Here is a 15,010-nt window from a genome sequence, read left to right on the forward strand (position 1 = left end):
AACTCAGCCTGTCAGAGGGAATGTCTGGAATACTCAGTGTCCCAGAAACTGCAAGATAAAAGTGTTTCAAGATGTTTTGAGGATCATTAACTATGTCATATGCTCCCAAGAGTTCTAGAAAGTTTATTACCAAAGTGCATTGTTTGAAATTTGTAAAATGTAGGTCATTGCCAATCTTAGAAGAAAAATATGCATACTGACTTGGTTGTAGAGATGCCAGATAAGAATGATATAATGAGTTGTAGTATCAATTAAATGTATGTATGTATGTGTGTATAAATATATACAGTTTGTTGTAATTTTGCCTGTGAAGAGGCAAATGCTTAAGTAGAATTGCAGTGAAGATATGAAAATCAGGGAGGGGAAGTTAGAGAGCCAGAGAAGACTATTTAGAAGAGGAGATTGCTTACTTCGGTCCTGAGGAATAAATAGGAACCAGTTAGCCATTCTTGACAGACAAGCAACAAGGGGACAAAGTAAAGGGAGAGGTGGAATCCTATTGCACTGGGGAGTTTTCACATAACCATCATCCATCAAGGTGTTGAAATGTAAAGCTTAGCACTTCTTCAGAGCAGTATCCAAATTCATAAATTCAGTAAGTTCACATCCACTTTCTTCTCCATATATTCTCTTTATAACACATGTGGAATTAGAGATGACTGAGTATCTGTAGGAATACTAGACCAGAAGGTTAATTTGCAAACTAATTTTCAGTAAGTATTCTTGTTGCAAATAGTTAATTACATTTGATCTTAAATTTTTAGGCTTTTTGTGATTTAAAAATGTACATATGTTTTTTTCAGTTTAAATCAAAATATCTATTTTTTGCGTGTTGTAGTTCGATTTACGCCTGCTCAGTTCAACTTGTAATCTAACTGTATAAATTTAAAGTATGCAATCATTTCAAATACTATAACAAATCTCATACTAATTTCCTCTATACTAGTTTAAGATCCTTTAAATGGGAAGAATATTGGTAATCTATGTGCAAGTTACTGCTATTACTTTTCTTAAAGGATCAGTGCTAATAAGATGTCCAGGTACACTGAAGACTGAATGATGTGCTGAATTTTTAAGAGGACATGTTTGAGATGCAGTCTCTATGGAAAACTGCACTCTAGGGAGAGGTTTTTATTGGGTGTCCTGGAAAAAATTTTACACTTGTCAGTATGTCTTCAGCAACAGAAAATGTTTTCTAGGAACTTCTTTGGCTATAAATTCCAGAAACAGCAGGATTAATTCATTGACGTGATTCAGAACCCAGTGAAATGAAAAAAGAAAGACTCATTTTCATTTCAATGCTCTGGAGAATAAGGCAGCTGGGCACAAAAGTCACACAACTTTATGACCTTATGTTGAGAAAGTAATATTAGGAAAAAATCCTGCCAGCAGTTATGTGAGTTGGGATTCACTGTCTCTAGTCCCCAGTATAATACTGAAATATACCTTATTAAATTAGCTATTGTCAATGAAAGTAAGAAGCATATGGAAAATCATTGGTAAAATGTTCTTAATTAATTGCTTCTCTGTCCTTGTAAAAAGCAAAGTCTAATAGCTGTAAAAGACAAAAAATAAAATAAAATAAAATTCTTACCTGTATCCACAGTAGAGAAAACATTTGCATTTAAGTGAAGTCAGACTGATTTCCTCCATTTATAAAGGCAAGCATTCTTATCCAGGTAGTTTAAACAAACTGTCTAGTATTTAAATAATTAAAAAATGAAGACATTACACACTGTGGCCTTTTCAAGTTCACTCAGATCTTTAAAAAATGTTTTCTATTTAGTTTACACATCTATTGACTAAAGTGATATTAAAGAAAAGGCAATTACTTTTAGAAAACTGTCATTGTTTTCAAGAACTCGGACAAAAATGATTACTTTTAATTGATAGATGTAAAACTCGGTTATGACATATTTTGTAGACAAAGGGTGAGTACTTTTAATGTAGAGCTGCATATACTGGAAACTAGTTATGAAGTCAGAGGAGGTGAACAATGTCAAGAGTCAAGGGGCCACGGGAAGCTGCAACCTATTTCTTCCAAGAGCAAAACATACAAATTATGGAACCAGTACTACCTGGTATATCAGTCTGCTCAGGCTGCCAAAATGGCACACCGCAGGCTGGGTGGCTTAAGTAACAGAAAAATATCCATTCACGGTTCTGGAGCCTGGAAGTCCAAGATGCAGCAGCGGGCAAGGTCCGTCTCCAGTGAGGCTCCTTTCCTTGTTTTGCAGATGGCAGCCTTCTCCCCACATCCGCACAACCTTTTTCCTCTGTGTGGTCTCACTCCTGGCATCTCTTCCTCTTCTTATAAAGAGACTAGTCCTTTTGAATTAGAGTCCCAACTTTATGACCTCATTTAACTGTAATTACCTCTTTAAAGGCACTATGTACAAATACAGTCACACTGAAGGTGTGGTCTCAACCTACGAACATTTTTTGTAGGCCGAGGAGGAACGGGGAGAAGCCCAATTTAGCACATAACATTTGGTAAATTTTTCTTTGTTCAGCTTTTTGCAGTGATGTTTTCAGTGACCAATGGGCCACACAGGTAAATAAGCTGTAACCTTAACAAGTAAACTGAGCTGTATATTCATTTCCATCTTTCAGACTCTTAACTTTATTCCAATTCAGTTGTGTTATTTATTGGATTTTTTTTAAATGAACTGCAGCTTTTTACTTACAGCTCTTAGTTAAAAATGATGTATGTATTTCTGCCATAGAGAGTGGATATTTGATATACCTAAATCTCAAATTAAAAAATAAAAAGGGTGGGGTGTTTTGTGCCGTAATATCCTTCCAACTCCATTTTCCATCATGATATTTCTATTCATAACCACTATTATGAAGAAAATATAGGACACATTTATTTAAATATGACTTTTGTATTACTTGCATCTGTGGGCTCCCCCTTTCTAGTTAAACATGTAGAGAAGGCATCTGGTTCAAAGATGCATTTAAACTAGTTGTAGCTACAAATTCTTCTTCCTTTATTTTACTAAAGGTCTTAATTAGGTAGTCTATCCTGGATGAGAGTGTAGATCATGTCTCTTGTAATATAAAGGCTATATTATATTTGTAGTTTTGGATATTTCAATATTGCTGCTTTAAAAACCTTCAAAATAGTGGGATAAGACATAGGTTAAAAAATAAGGAAAATTGACTGTGATCATAAAGCTGTAAAATATATCAGGGGTATAGGAGTCAGTAAATTCCTAGGGGCTGGAGAAGTTGAAAAATTCCTTATGAAAGTCTTGTAAGTTGAACTTATGTGGAGAGCATTTTAATAGACAAGGAAGTAGTTTATCAAAACATTCCATCTATATTTTTCCAGGGGTAATGGAAACTGTATGATACTCTGACTTAATAAGATTTTATTTATTATATAAGTGAGAAAATTTTGTGTATATATATATATATTTATATATGCTCTTAGATCAATGGTTCTATATAAGTTAATTCTTCATTTTCTATTTCTCTGGATAAATCTGTGGCCCCATAGGTGAAAAATTCTCTGAAGAAATATATTTCTGAAAATATATGAGGAATGTAAAATTATGTTCCTATAGCCTAACTGGACTACATACCCTAAAATTAGCTCTTTGTAGCTTTTAAGATACCTCTAGAGCATTAGAAAGTAAAAGGCAATTTTTATTGTTCTCCTGAAGAAAGATTCAAAGAGCATAAACTTACCCAAAGGAATAAGGTAATTTGTTTATAATGGATCATGAGGGAAAAAAAAATGTGTAAAAATATTTGGTAAGAAATATGAAATATAAATAAGCAAGTTAATATACCAAGGAAACAATCTACTGCAAAATTTGAACTATATTTTTCAAAATCCATGAAAAAAAAATAATTAAGCTAAAAAATATTTTCCAAGGAAACTGACTCACAATATTTACTTGTGTACACTTCAGATCATAAAAAGAATATTATTTCGACATTTTTAGTTATTATTAAATTTCTGCCTTCTAGTATTAGCAATGTCATGTTTCCCTTTTAACGTGTGAAGGCTTATTTATTAGTACCATTGGCCATATATAAGATACCTTGTTGAGAGCAACAATCTTTGCCGTATAAATTCCATCATGCTACTCTAGTTCGTTGTTCTACAGGAGTTCTTGAAAACTAATCTGTCTAAAAGAAAATTGGTAAAGGTAAAATACGTTAAAATGTGTTCAGATAATGAATACATAGTTTATTCACTTATATTGTGAAAACATTCTGTTAAAAAGTGATTCTATTGCTAAACGCGTATGTGCCTGAGTATAGATTATGCATGCAGTCATTTTATATTATATAAAGACATTCATTAGATTTGAAGATTCATTTAAAGTATCACTATATTCCAAATGATCAGTTTCCATTTTCTGTTCTAAAAAATTAAATTGGACAAACCTCTGAATTTACTAATCTAGTACTAAATAATGCCTGGATTTTTGTTACTATATTTATGACAAAACCTATGTAAACTCATAATAATTATCATAAAAATCTGTATTGCTAAAATTATTCCAGAAAACATTTTTCTATGTCATTACCTCCTCTCCAATAGTATTAGATGCAGTGATTTAATTTTACGTGTATTGATAAACATTTGATGTTTGATTTTAACAATCATATTAATAATTCCAACATCAAAATATTTTAATGTGTATATGTACATACATATATACACACATGTTTACATAATTCAATGTATCTATCAACATATACAAATTTAGTAGAATTAATACAATTTGTTCACTCTTTATAAATCTGAATATAAAGTATTTATAGGAAAACTTTATTACATATTGTTTCACCATAATCTGAATTCTTACCAATCATTACCACTAAACAGAAATTTAAAAATATATATATTTCCAAACAGTGATTAATTAATTTCCTTGGACAATTAAACTAGAGAACTAAATCAAACTAAAGCAAACAAAACAAGTGGGGAAAGGGAATGCACACTGTATTTTTTAAGGCTGCTTCATATTCAAGTGTTTATTCCACTCTTTGCCACAGGTCCTTTCTCACTGCTCAATTCTTCTCTTCTCGGTGACCAAAATGAACTGGAAAAGATACCAGAAGCAGGTGACAGCTGGACTATCATCTCAGACAGAAATTTCAGGAAGTTGTTAGTTCTAAGTCTGATACTTCCCTCTGCATCCTTCTCCCAGACGGTGTTATTTCGAAAATGGTTTGAAATGCCTATCTTCAAATTCACACACTGGTGAATAGTGAGTTAACAATCATAACTTGGAAACATCTTGATAGATTCTTTTGTTATGTAGGTATAAATATATTATATATAATTTATTCTAGTAAATATTGTATTTCATCATTATATATTCAAATTGCATTACACTGGCAAATACGGGTTAAAAAATTGGTTGGTACATGACTTCCTGAATAGATAAAATAGCTCCAGTAAGACACAACCCTTTAAAGTTATTCTAGAAACTTATCTCTGAATCCTTGTTATTCTTCTCTGTTCCCTTTCTTCTGCTTTGCTCTTGTTCTCTGAGAACTGATGATTAGTTGCTACATTTGGAAGCCTGGGGGAGTGGGAAGAGAGTCTGATATTTCTGTGATCACAGTCACAATCCTGGGTGTCACCAAAATTGATCTGGGCATTGTCCCTCCATCCACAACCCCAAATCATTGAAAATAAAATGTCATCTCTCCCTGAAATAGTAGCTTATTTTAATATACTAAGTGGCACGATTAAAATAGGCCCCAAAATAACTAGATAGCAGAGAAAAGTGACATATAAATAACGAATCAGGATCATGGAGAGATGTAATACAGGCAAATGAGATGATGAGAGCAATGGTACGCTGGCAAGAAACCAAACAGAATGTGCAGATTTTTATATGCTTGGAGCCTGAATAGCAAGGTGGAAAGCCAGAAATGATGAGGCAGGACTGGACCAAAACTGCATCATTGATAGTTCTAGAAACAGGAAGAGTTTATAACTATATACTGATTGACTGAACAAATATTATTCAATTACTGCATTATTAGATCCACATAAAATAGATTCAAATATGATTAAATAGTGAAGCACAGTTATTTCTGGAAATTCCCTTAAATGCAAGCCACACAAAGGCAGTTCCACAATAATGTATCCTGCTTATAATATACTTACAGTATCTTAATTTGTAAATACTTATTAATTTTTCAATTAATGTAAGAATGTAGAATAAATGAGCAAGTTCAAGTGTTTCTAAAACTAAAAAGTCTCCCTTTCTCTTGCTACTAAATCTTTTATTCAGATGTCAATGTAACCAATGATTCAATAATTTGCTAAATATAAATATTCCCTCCTGAAACTCTGTCTCACTTTATTTTAAATTGCATATTCATAATTCCAAACTGATTTCCAAAATAAAATTCTATACATTTGCACTTGGACTTCAAGTTTCTTTGCCTTCTGTTCATTTTTTAAAATATGTGTACCCTTTAAGAATAGAGGGTGCCTGCAAACAGTTGCTATATCTACATACAGTTGTATATTTCCAGCTGTTTTATAAAGTACATCTTTATTTTTCAATACACACGGGAATGAATTCTTTATACCGGTGAAATTCACAGGCTTTTGCACAGCCACTACAAACTCTAAAATGAAAAGAGTTCCTTGCTGTGAAATAGAGACATAAAAATATGTTAATTGGGAGTTATTGTAAGTATATTTTTTCTAAGCAATATATACTTGGTATAATTACCTTTGCTTCATCAAACAGACAGACTTAGAATTTCAATCTTTATGAGAAAAATAAAACAAAACATTAATCCTTGTAAACTAGAAATAATAATAAAGACAATTTTACTCTTTTAAAATTATATTATAATCTAATTTATGTTAGTAGGAAGACATGACTAGGATAAATACACTGAAAATAAATATTATTAAACTAAAACCAGATATAGAAGATTTGTGAAAAAAGTTATTGTATTGAATTATTTAGAAATATAATCAATATTAAAAATAATCTGCCAAAGATGAAAATGTTGAGTTAGAGCTGTTATTACCTTGACTCCAAAAAATATCTCTGGAGCTGAAGATCACACGGGAATACAACAAAAGAAAAGTTTTATATACTTTATAACATAAATATCAAAAGTAGTTTGATCAGGAAATTGGGAATTTCATTTTCAGCTATTTGATGGACTTGCTATTTTGGAAAAATACATTTTATAAGTCTCTTTAAAACATACTGACATATTCTGAATACATTACAACAAATATTCTGTTGAATGCATTCAGGGCCTTTCATGAGCCTTTTCTCTGGTCCTATCTTCTCAAGGCAGATCACACCATCTAGGCTTGAGGGCTGGCCAAGGGAAAGTTATGGGGTCCAAACTCATTCTGCTTACCACATGACAGGCCAATAAATTGGGAGATGAGGTGTTGGGGCAAGGAATAACAACTTTATTTGGAAAGCTAGCATTCCAAGAAGATGGTGGACTAATGTCCCGGAGAACCATCTTCCCCGAGTTTGAATTCAGGCTTCTTTTATAATAAACGGGTGAAGTCCTGGTTCCCACCAGCCTCTGGAAGAGAGGTGTTCATTTCTTCCTTCCTGCCGCCATTCACAGGTGAGCCTGGTCAGAATGTTTCCTGTGAGCTAAACAAAGGTCAAACGCTTGTTATCTGTGAGGCAAGGTTCCCAGAGATGGTCCATTATGTATAACTTAAGCTTACAGGCTACATCCCTTTATAATTAACAAGCAATAGAATATAAAGGTTAAAGTAAAAGAAACAGATCTAATATAGAATCAGATTTGTTCTTCCCTGTTACAGGGAGGCTGGCTATTCACCAGCCCTGGAGGTGGGGTGGGATTTTATGGACTGAAGACATACATGCTACACAGTTTTGTTGTTCATATGGTGGTGTGCTGCATTCTTGTTTGTACAACTGGGGGTTGGAAGAGAAGACTGGACTGCAGGCCAGAGACCTACATTTGTGCTCTGCTTTCTGCCACACAAATGTTAGAGATGCACCTAGTCTCAGGATTTCTTCTAGTTTGTAAATAAAGAGTCCCCTTAGGAATGAATAATCAGAAGCTTATTCTCATAGATGCAAATTCACACTCTGTGAGTGGTGTGAGGAGCACCAAACTGAGCAATAATCTTTAAGTGGTCTTGAGTTTACAGTGACATGAACTAGACAAAGCAAAAGTAATCTCTGGAAAAACGCAACCCCTCCTCTCCACTAATCAAAAATGAGCAACTCCTTCTTCCCCCAAATCAGAAGAATTTAAGTTTAAAATTAAACTTAAAAAAAAAAACCTATTAATGTTCTCCTCTGTATATATCACACTTCCTTTGGCCCTCTAAATCAGATTTTGACAAACAATGGCCCTCTGGCCAGTTCCCTATTGTACAACTTGCAAGAATGGTTTCTATGTTTTTAAAAGTTTGCAAATAATCAAAGGAATAATGATATTTTGTGACTTGAAAATGAAATGAAACTCAAATTTCAGTATCTCTGTACTTTTGTGCTGCAACACCAGAAACTGGAGAACCAAAACTGTCTCCCCTACATGCAGCCAGGACACTGAGAATGTAAATGACACCTTATTGTCTACATTGACCCAAGTTTGCCAGTTCACTCTCTTCATTTGCATACTTTCCCTTTTTCTGGAACCCTATGCCCAAGCAAATAGTTTGGTTGTTCATTACAGAATCTAAAAAAACTATCATCTTTTTGAGCAAAAATATATCAACAAAGTTTGCCCCTGGAGATTCTTTGGGTTCCTCAGCTCAACTCCTCACCCTGCTGTTTTCCCCATTCCTGGAAGTCATCTCTCCCCTGTTCTAAAGTAAAAAGGGTCTCTCGGGGAAAGAGCTACCATAAACAAAGTTTCCAATTATCAACAGATTCAGACCTCACCTCCCTCCATCTGAATCACTGCCAGAGCTTTGCGGAGGTGGTGTTCTCTCTCACTGTGGTAAGCAATAAACTCAGTTTTGCCTTATCAACAGATTGTGTTGGTAATATTTAGGGAGACAGCTTTCAACAATTTAGTAGTTGCCACATAGACCATATGGCTCATGAAGCCTAAAAAATGTACTAGCTGTCCCTTTACAGAAAAAAGTTTATCAACCTCTGTTCTATGTGAATGATATTAGTTCCATTGTGATCTAAATGCCCAATTGAAACTCTTTTCAAAGGTGCGTTACTGGTTTATTGCTTCAGATTATAAAAGCCTCCTTCTTTGTGGATGCTAAAACAATTTCTGGGGAGGTAGTAGAGGTTAAGTGGTGGATCACAGATCACACTTTTCTGTAAAAGTGAACCTCTACATCTGATGTTTTACCAGTTGAGGTAAAGTAGCCGCCTGGCTTTTGCCTGGTGGATAGTCCCTTCATGTCTTCCTGTATACAGAGTTTTTAGTAAAGGCAAAGATCATATTTTCTAAAAACTCTAAGAGTGTGATATCACTGCCACCAAAGTTTGGTGCCATCTTAGCAACACAGATAAAAATGTAGTGTAGTGGGTTATAGGACAAAGATGAGGTTTGCTTGCAGTCAGGATGTCTTACGTGCGTTTCCTTCTGGGGGGACATAAGAAGACCACCCAGATGAGACCAGCCTGTTTATTCAGAGCTGGCTTTAAGGAACAGCCACTGTCACTTGCATTTGGTTGAGACTCCAAGACTGTGGGGGGAGTGGCAAACCTTAATGATGGACAAAGGGGAAGGTATCAAGTGGGCTCTGAAGGTTGTTGGCCGGATCTGGGCTAGGTCAAAGCAGGGAGTGTTCTACGACTGGTTGGGGAACCTATTTGTCTTATTCTGGTTAGTTAGGTCCTGAGTTGGAGGTGGGGACAGGCAATAAGAAAGTTGCTGGGCATTGACTGCATCCTGATGACTGTGGACCACCTGCTGCAGAGGTGGTGGTTTGGCTTCTGGTTCCTGCCGAGGTTATGGGTCAGACTTCTATTTTCATATATGTTCTGGCCAATGTCCACTTGTACATCCAGATTCTCATTGCGCTTTCTCTTCTACACAGAAAAGGAATCCCACAGCCAATTCAACACCAAACTGTTTCCAGTTTTTCAAAGTTTTCCAGTTTCATTTTTTTCCGAGTTTTCATTTTAGATGTGATCACAGATTATACCTATGGGCTTGGTGTGCAGCTGCTCTTAGCACCCTGCCCCCAACACTTAAACAAAAGAGTTGCATTTTTCTTATTTTTTTCTGCATACCTTATTTACATCTTTGGCCTGGACTACATTTTTATGCCTGGTTCTCAGTGCAAAGATTAGGAGGGTAGGAACCAATCCACACTCAGATTTACTACATTAATCTATTGTGGTCCCTGAATTGTAAAATAATCATAGTATATTTTATTTAGTATTGTAGAAATGGTTCAAAAGTAATTGTTGAATTCTCCCAGGATTACTATGTTCTGAGTGATCTAAGAGAAAACTTGGGGAGGGGAGAACTTCTTCAATTGTGGAAAGACTGGGCTTAAAAAGGAATAACATCCTTAATTGCCTCCCTTAAATATATTCAGTTGAGGATGTAAATGATATTAAGTATCTTGAAAGGGAAAAATAAATACGTGGGGGAAAAAAAAAAACCTTCTCCAATGCCTTGAAAAAGGCCAAAAAAAAAAAAAAACCAAGAGTTTATATCCAAACTCTAACACTCTTAGAAGAGTTTCAGGCCCTGACCCCCATAGATCACACAGGGAAATTATAACTATTGAAAAACCAAAAGAGAAAGAAAAATTGTTCATCAGAACACTGAAACCACAGTATAGTTTACTATTTTCTTGATTTATTGAGAAAGAGTATATTCTTTTTGTTAGGAAGCTAGATTTTCAATATGAAGCAAAAGAAGGAACATTTATATGTAAGAATTTATACACATATAGTCTTACCTAAACTGGATTGGAAATATTAGAAAAGCGTGCATTTAAAAATATGTCAATTAAAATTACATATTTTCTATCTCTATCTCCAGAAATGTCCTGGTAGTAAAACCATACAATGCACCGTAATGCACAGATTCTGGTCTCTAATCCTGTTTTCCTACCTGAAGGAACCAGAGTTCTTTGAAATAAAAGATGGCTAATTCAGTCTCTGGATTCAAAAGGTACAAGGTGAGTCTATAACACTTTGTTGTACCGTAAAGCAAAGAAACTTTGAAAGATTAATGGGGTCATGTTGGAAGGACACAGGAGTCCATAAAAAGGGAGCTCCCACTGGCCAAACTTGAGACAATCTGAACATCTAAAGAAGACTGCTGGGAGAAGTTGCTGGATATACAACAAATTTGAAAAATCAAAAGTACATAAAAACCCAAACACAGAAAAACTGAACAATACCTTCGAAAAGAAGGTAACCAAATTGAATGTATTTCTGTTGAGTTATTTAATAATTCTAGTATTCTAACTTAATTTATTACATCAAAGAAGAAAAGAGAAATTCAATATAATTATATCAAGCATTTCTTAAGTCAAGACATTGTTAACAGAATGACCCAATATGTAGTGACCTCAGGTCAATCAAAAGTATCAAAACTTCAACTGGATATAATTTTAAGTCTCTTTAAGAATTATATAATCCTGATAATAAGAAAGCATTCATTATTTCACTGATTCCAATAATTAATTTTTTTCTTAGAATCTCATTCAGTTCCAGAGTTAGAAGAAGACTTACTTATCTTAAGAACCAACCAATGTGTGCAGAACAATAATTTATTAGGTAATTAGGTAAGGTTTATAATTTGAATCTAGGGAAATTGGGTAAGTAGTCTTCATTCTCCTGGTGAAATTACATAATCAAAAATAACAAAATATAAGTCTCAACAGATCCCATCTTCTTTATAAACTAGTATGTAAGCAGTTTTCCTATTAGTAGCAGATAAAGGCAATTGCCAAAAAAAGAAAAAAAAAAAGAAAGAAAGAATAAAAAAGCAAGTTGCATCTGTATTTAGTTAAGAAGCTCTCCAATCGTCACAATAAACGTAGGCTGCAGACAAAGAGATGAAGAGAGACAAGCTCCATGATGGGTTAAACTCCTTTGCAGGCCATTATCACCCATTAAGACCATTACCACCATTTCAGGGCATTACTGTGACATGTAAGATCACAGTTGCTCTCTTCTTTGACTATTCCCTTAAGCGTGAGCTCCCAGGCTGCCAACACTGGAGGAGATTAGTTTGTAGAAAACAATTATGGAGAAAGAACTGCCTGGAACAACCACTTCGATATTGTCATCAAAACCAGGTGAGCCTGCTTCTCCTGAAAATCGCAGAGGGCACTTTAATCCCTGAAAGCTTGAAGGCAGCTAAACGGGAAGGGAAAAGAGGGGTACCTCATAGCATCTACAATCGACTGATGAAAACCACAATAAAGTCTGGAAAAACAGCATGGAGCTGGAGACACACATCTTCAGGATTAGCGTTAGTGTCAGGATTAGAGCCACTTGGCTAACATTGACAGCAGCAAGCATTTCGTCCTTGTGTTGCTTTGGATGGCATTTTGCTGGTATGCGGTGGAAAGATTTGCTTTCCTTACCAATCACCTTTTCTGTCTCCTTCGAATATCTCTTACAGTGATGATGAATAATCACAATTCCCAGACAGGCATCATCATGGTCTGATGTGTATGTGTGTATGTAAATATCTATGTATATATATGGTTTTAAATATGTGGATGTATACATAAACACATGGGAGGAATACTGAGGAAAACCAATGCCCTCCTAAACAAAAATGGTTATGTTTAAAAAGTAATAAAGTCAATTGAAAAATAACCAAACAAAACTTAACACTTTATCCCATCAAAGTCATACTACCTCAACTTTTGAACAGATAGTGTAACTCTTTTTCTTTCCAAAAGACATTTATTTTCAAATAAATGATAACTTTACTCCTCATGGTTTAAAATAAACTTTAATTTAGTTTATTTACTTGTTAATCTAAGAATCTCCCTCATCTGTGAATCCCAAAACAATTTCTGGAAAGGAAACAGGGATGGAGGTATAAAAATCCTAAGTTGTAATCATGAATCAAAAAGAACCCACGAAGCTAGTATGCTTAAAACAAAGGTGAAGTACACCCCGATTCTGGTTGGTAGATGCTCCTCTTATTTCTTCCCACTGGCAGACTTTTAATAAATAGCTAGAGTCATATTTTTAATTAAAAATGATAATTATCAATGGATATTCTTATTTCCACAACAATTGTCAATACAGACACCTCAATATTTTCAGAAAGACTGCCAGAATATGGGACCAGAATCTAAAAATAGACAATCAACAAGGAAATAAACTACCATGAACGATAGTTAGCAAGCACAAATAGACTTCAAAAACTTTACATATTAAAATTAGAAAGGCTAAGTTACAGGTTAGATACATAAGCAAAAAAGGATAATTGAAGTGAAGATTTAAATTGGATGCTTATGTTTATTTTAGAACTATACCAACAAAAATTAGGATTAAATGTAAGTATGGGTCAACTCAGATTATTTGTTCCAGACCCTCACAGACACACTCAGGGATGAAAGGACGGAAAAAGGAGAAGAGAGATTTATGGTTTTGAAGTATAGTATATGTGAAGAAGTAAGTATGTTTTCTGTACAATATATTATGAAACACTATATTCTATTTTATTTTATTTTAGTGCTAGAAAAAGAAAATTATTTGTGATTTCATAAATATATTTTACAACCTGTTATATCGGTTACTACTGGTATTTGGAAAACACTCCCTTTTTACAAAATTTCCAATTTTGAACCACATAAATGAATAATCTATTCCTAATATGAACAAGTTCATATGAATATGAATATGATCAAATCGCAGAAAGATCTGTTCAGTAAGAATGTTCTTTCTGATTATTTTCATATATGTATAGTACCTTGCTAAGATAAAGTATTCTAAAATTCGCTGATATTCTCAATACCGAAAAATACTGCAAATATAAATGTTCAATAATTGGATGATAGTAAGAATATACATTTCAATTTTCAAAATTAATTTTTCTAATTAAATATGAAATAAAAAAATCAAAATATCTAAGAGTCGATGAACATTCCAGAATTTGGCTGTGTGTGGCAGAGATTATTGTTTTCCAATATTTACTTTCACTTCCATGAATTTAGTTCAGCATTGGATTTTTGCTATCAAGATGCCCAGGCCTTATAAAAAATAATTTACAGACTCTCTTGAAGCTAAGTTTTACCATTTGACTAATATCTGACCAATAGCATGTAAATAGTTATAGTGTGTCAGATTTGTGTTGTATCAGAGTGTGGATGTAAACCACCTATCTGTACTTCTACATGAGAAAATGTAAACTGCTATTTTGTGTAAGCTGTCAATTTTTTTTCTGTTCATTTATTACAGAAGTTAAACCTTATTCTTACTTATAAACTTGAAACTTGTTAAAGTATATCCACAGCTGTGAAAATACATTTGTTTGAGGCAAATCAAACTAATGATCTTTAAAATCAGATGTACTTAAGCAATTAGCATCTCTAAGCCTCAAATCTCTCATTTATTAAAAAAAAAGTATAAGAGCATAATTGACTCATGGGATTATTGTAAAGATTAATGGTCTAATCTAAAACATTTATTAATGAAATTATTTGTCCACAGTAAATTCACAATAAATGTTAGCTACTATCATATCATAAACTGCAATAATCAAAGTGGTTTTAAACTTGAACAACACAATTTAAATTGCCTATGTACTATTTCACATAACATTAAATCACAAAACATCCAAAACTCACCATGAAGCATTTGACTTGTACAAAAATACTCAATTTCAAGAAAACTTTTAAATAGTACTCAGAAACACTTACATAAGTTGGTGTTTATCTTCTACTTTTTAATATTTTTGTGTGAAGATACACATTTTCCTAACAATCTGAATACTTTTCTTCTTCATATACTTTAAATATTCTCGTATTCATTTGTTTCAAAAATAGATTTTTAATAGCTACAGAGTATCTTGCTATTATAAATATTTATTTGCCCAGTTGTAA

This window comes from Camelus dromedarius, chromosome 1 (genome assembly GCF_036321535.1).
Source record: "Camelus dromedarius isolate mCamDro1 chromosome 1, mCamDro1.pat, whole genome shotgun sequence".
In the NCBI taxonomy this organism is placed as follows: Eukaryota; Metazoa; Chordata; class Mammalia; order Artiodactyla; family Camelidae; genus Camelus; species Camelus dromedarius.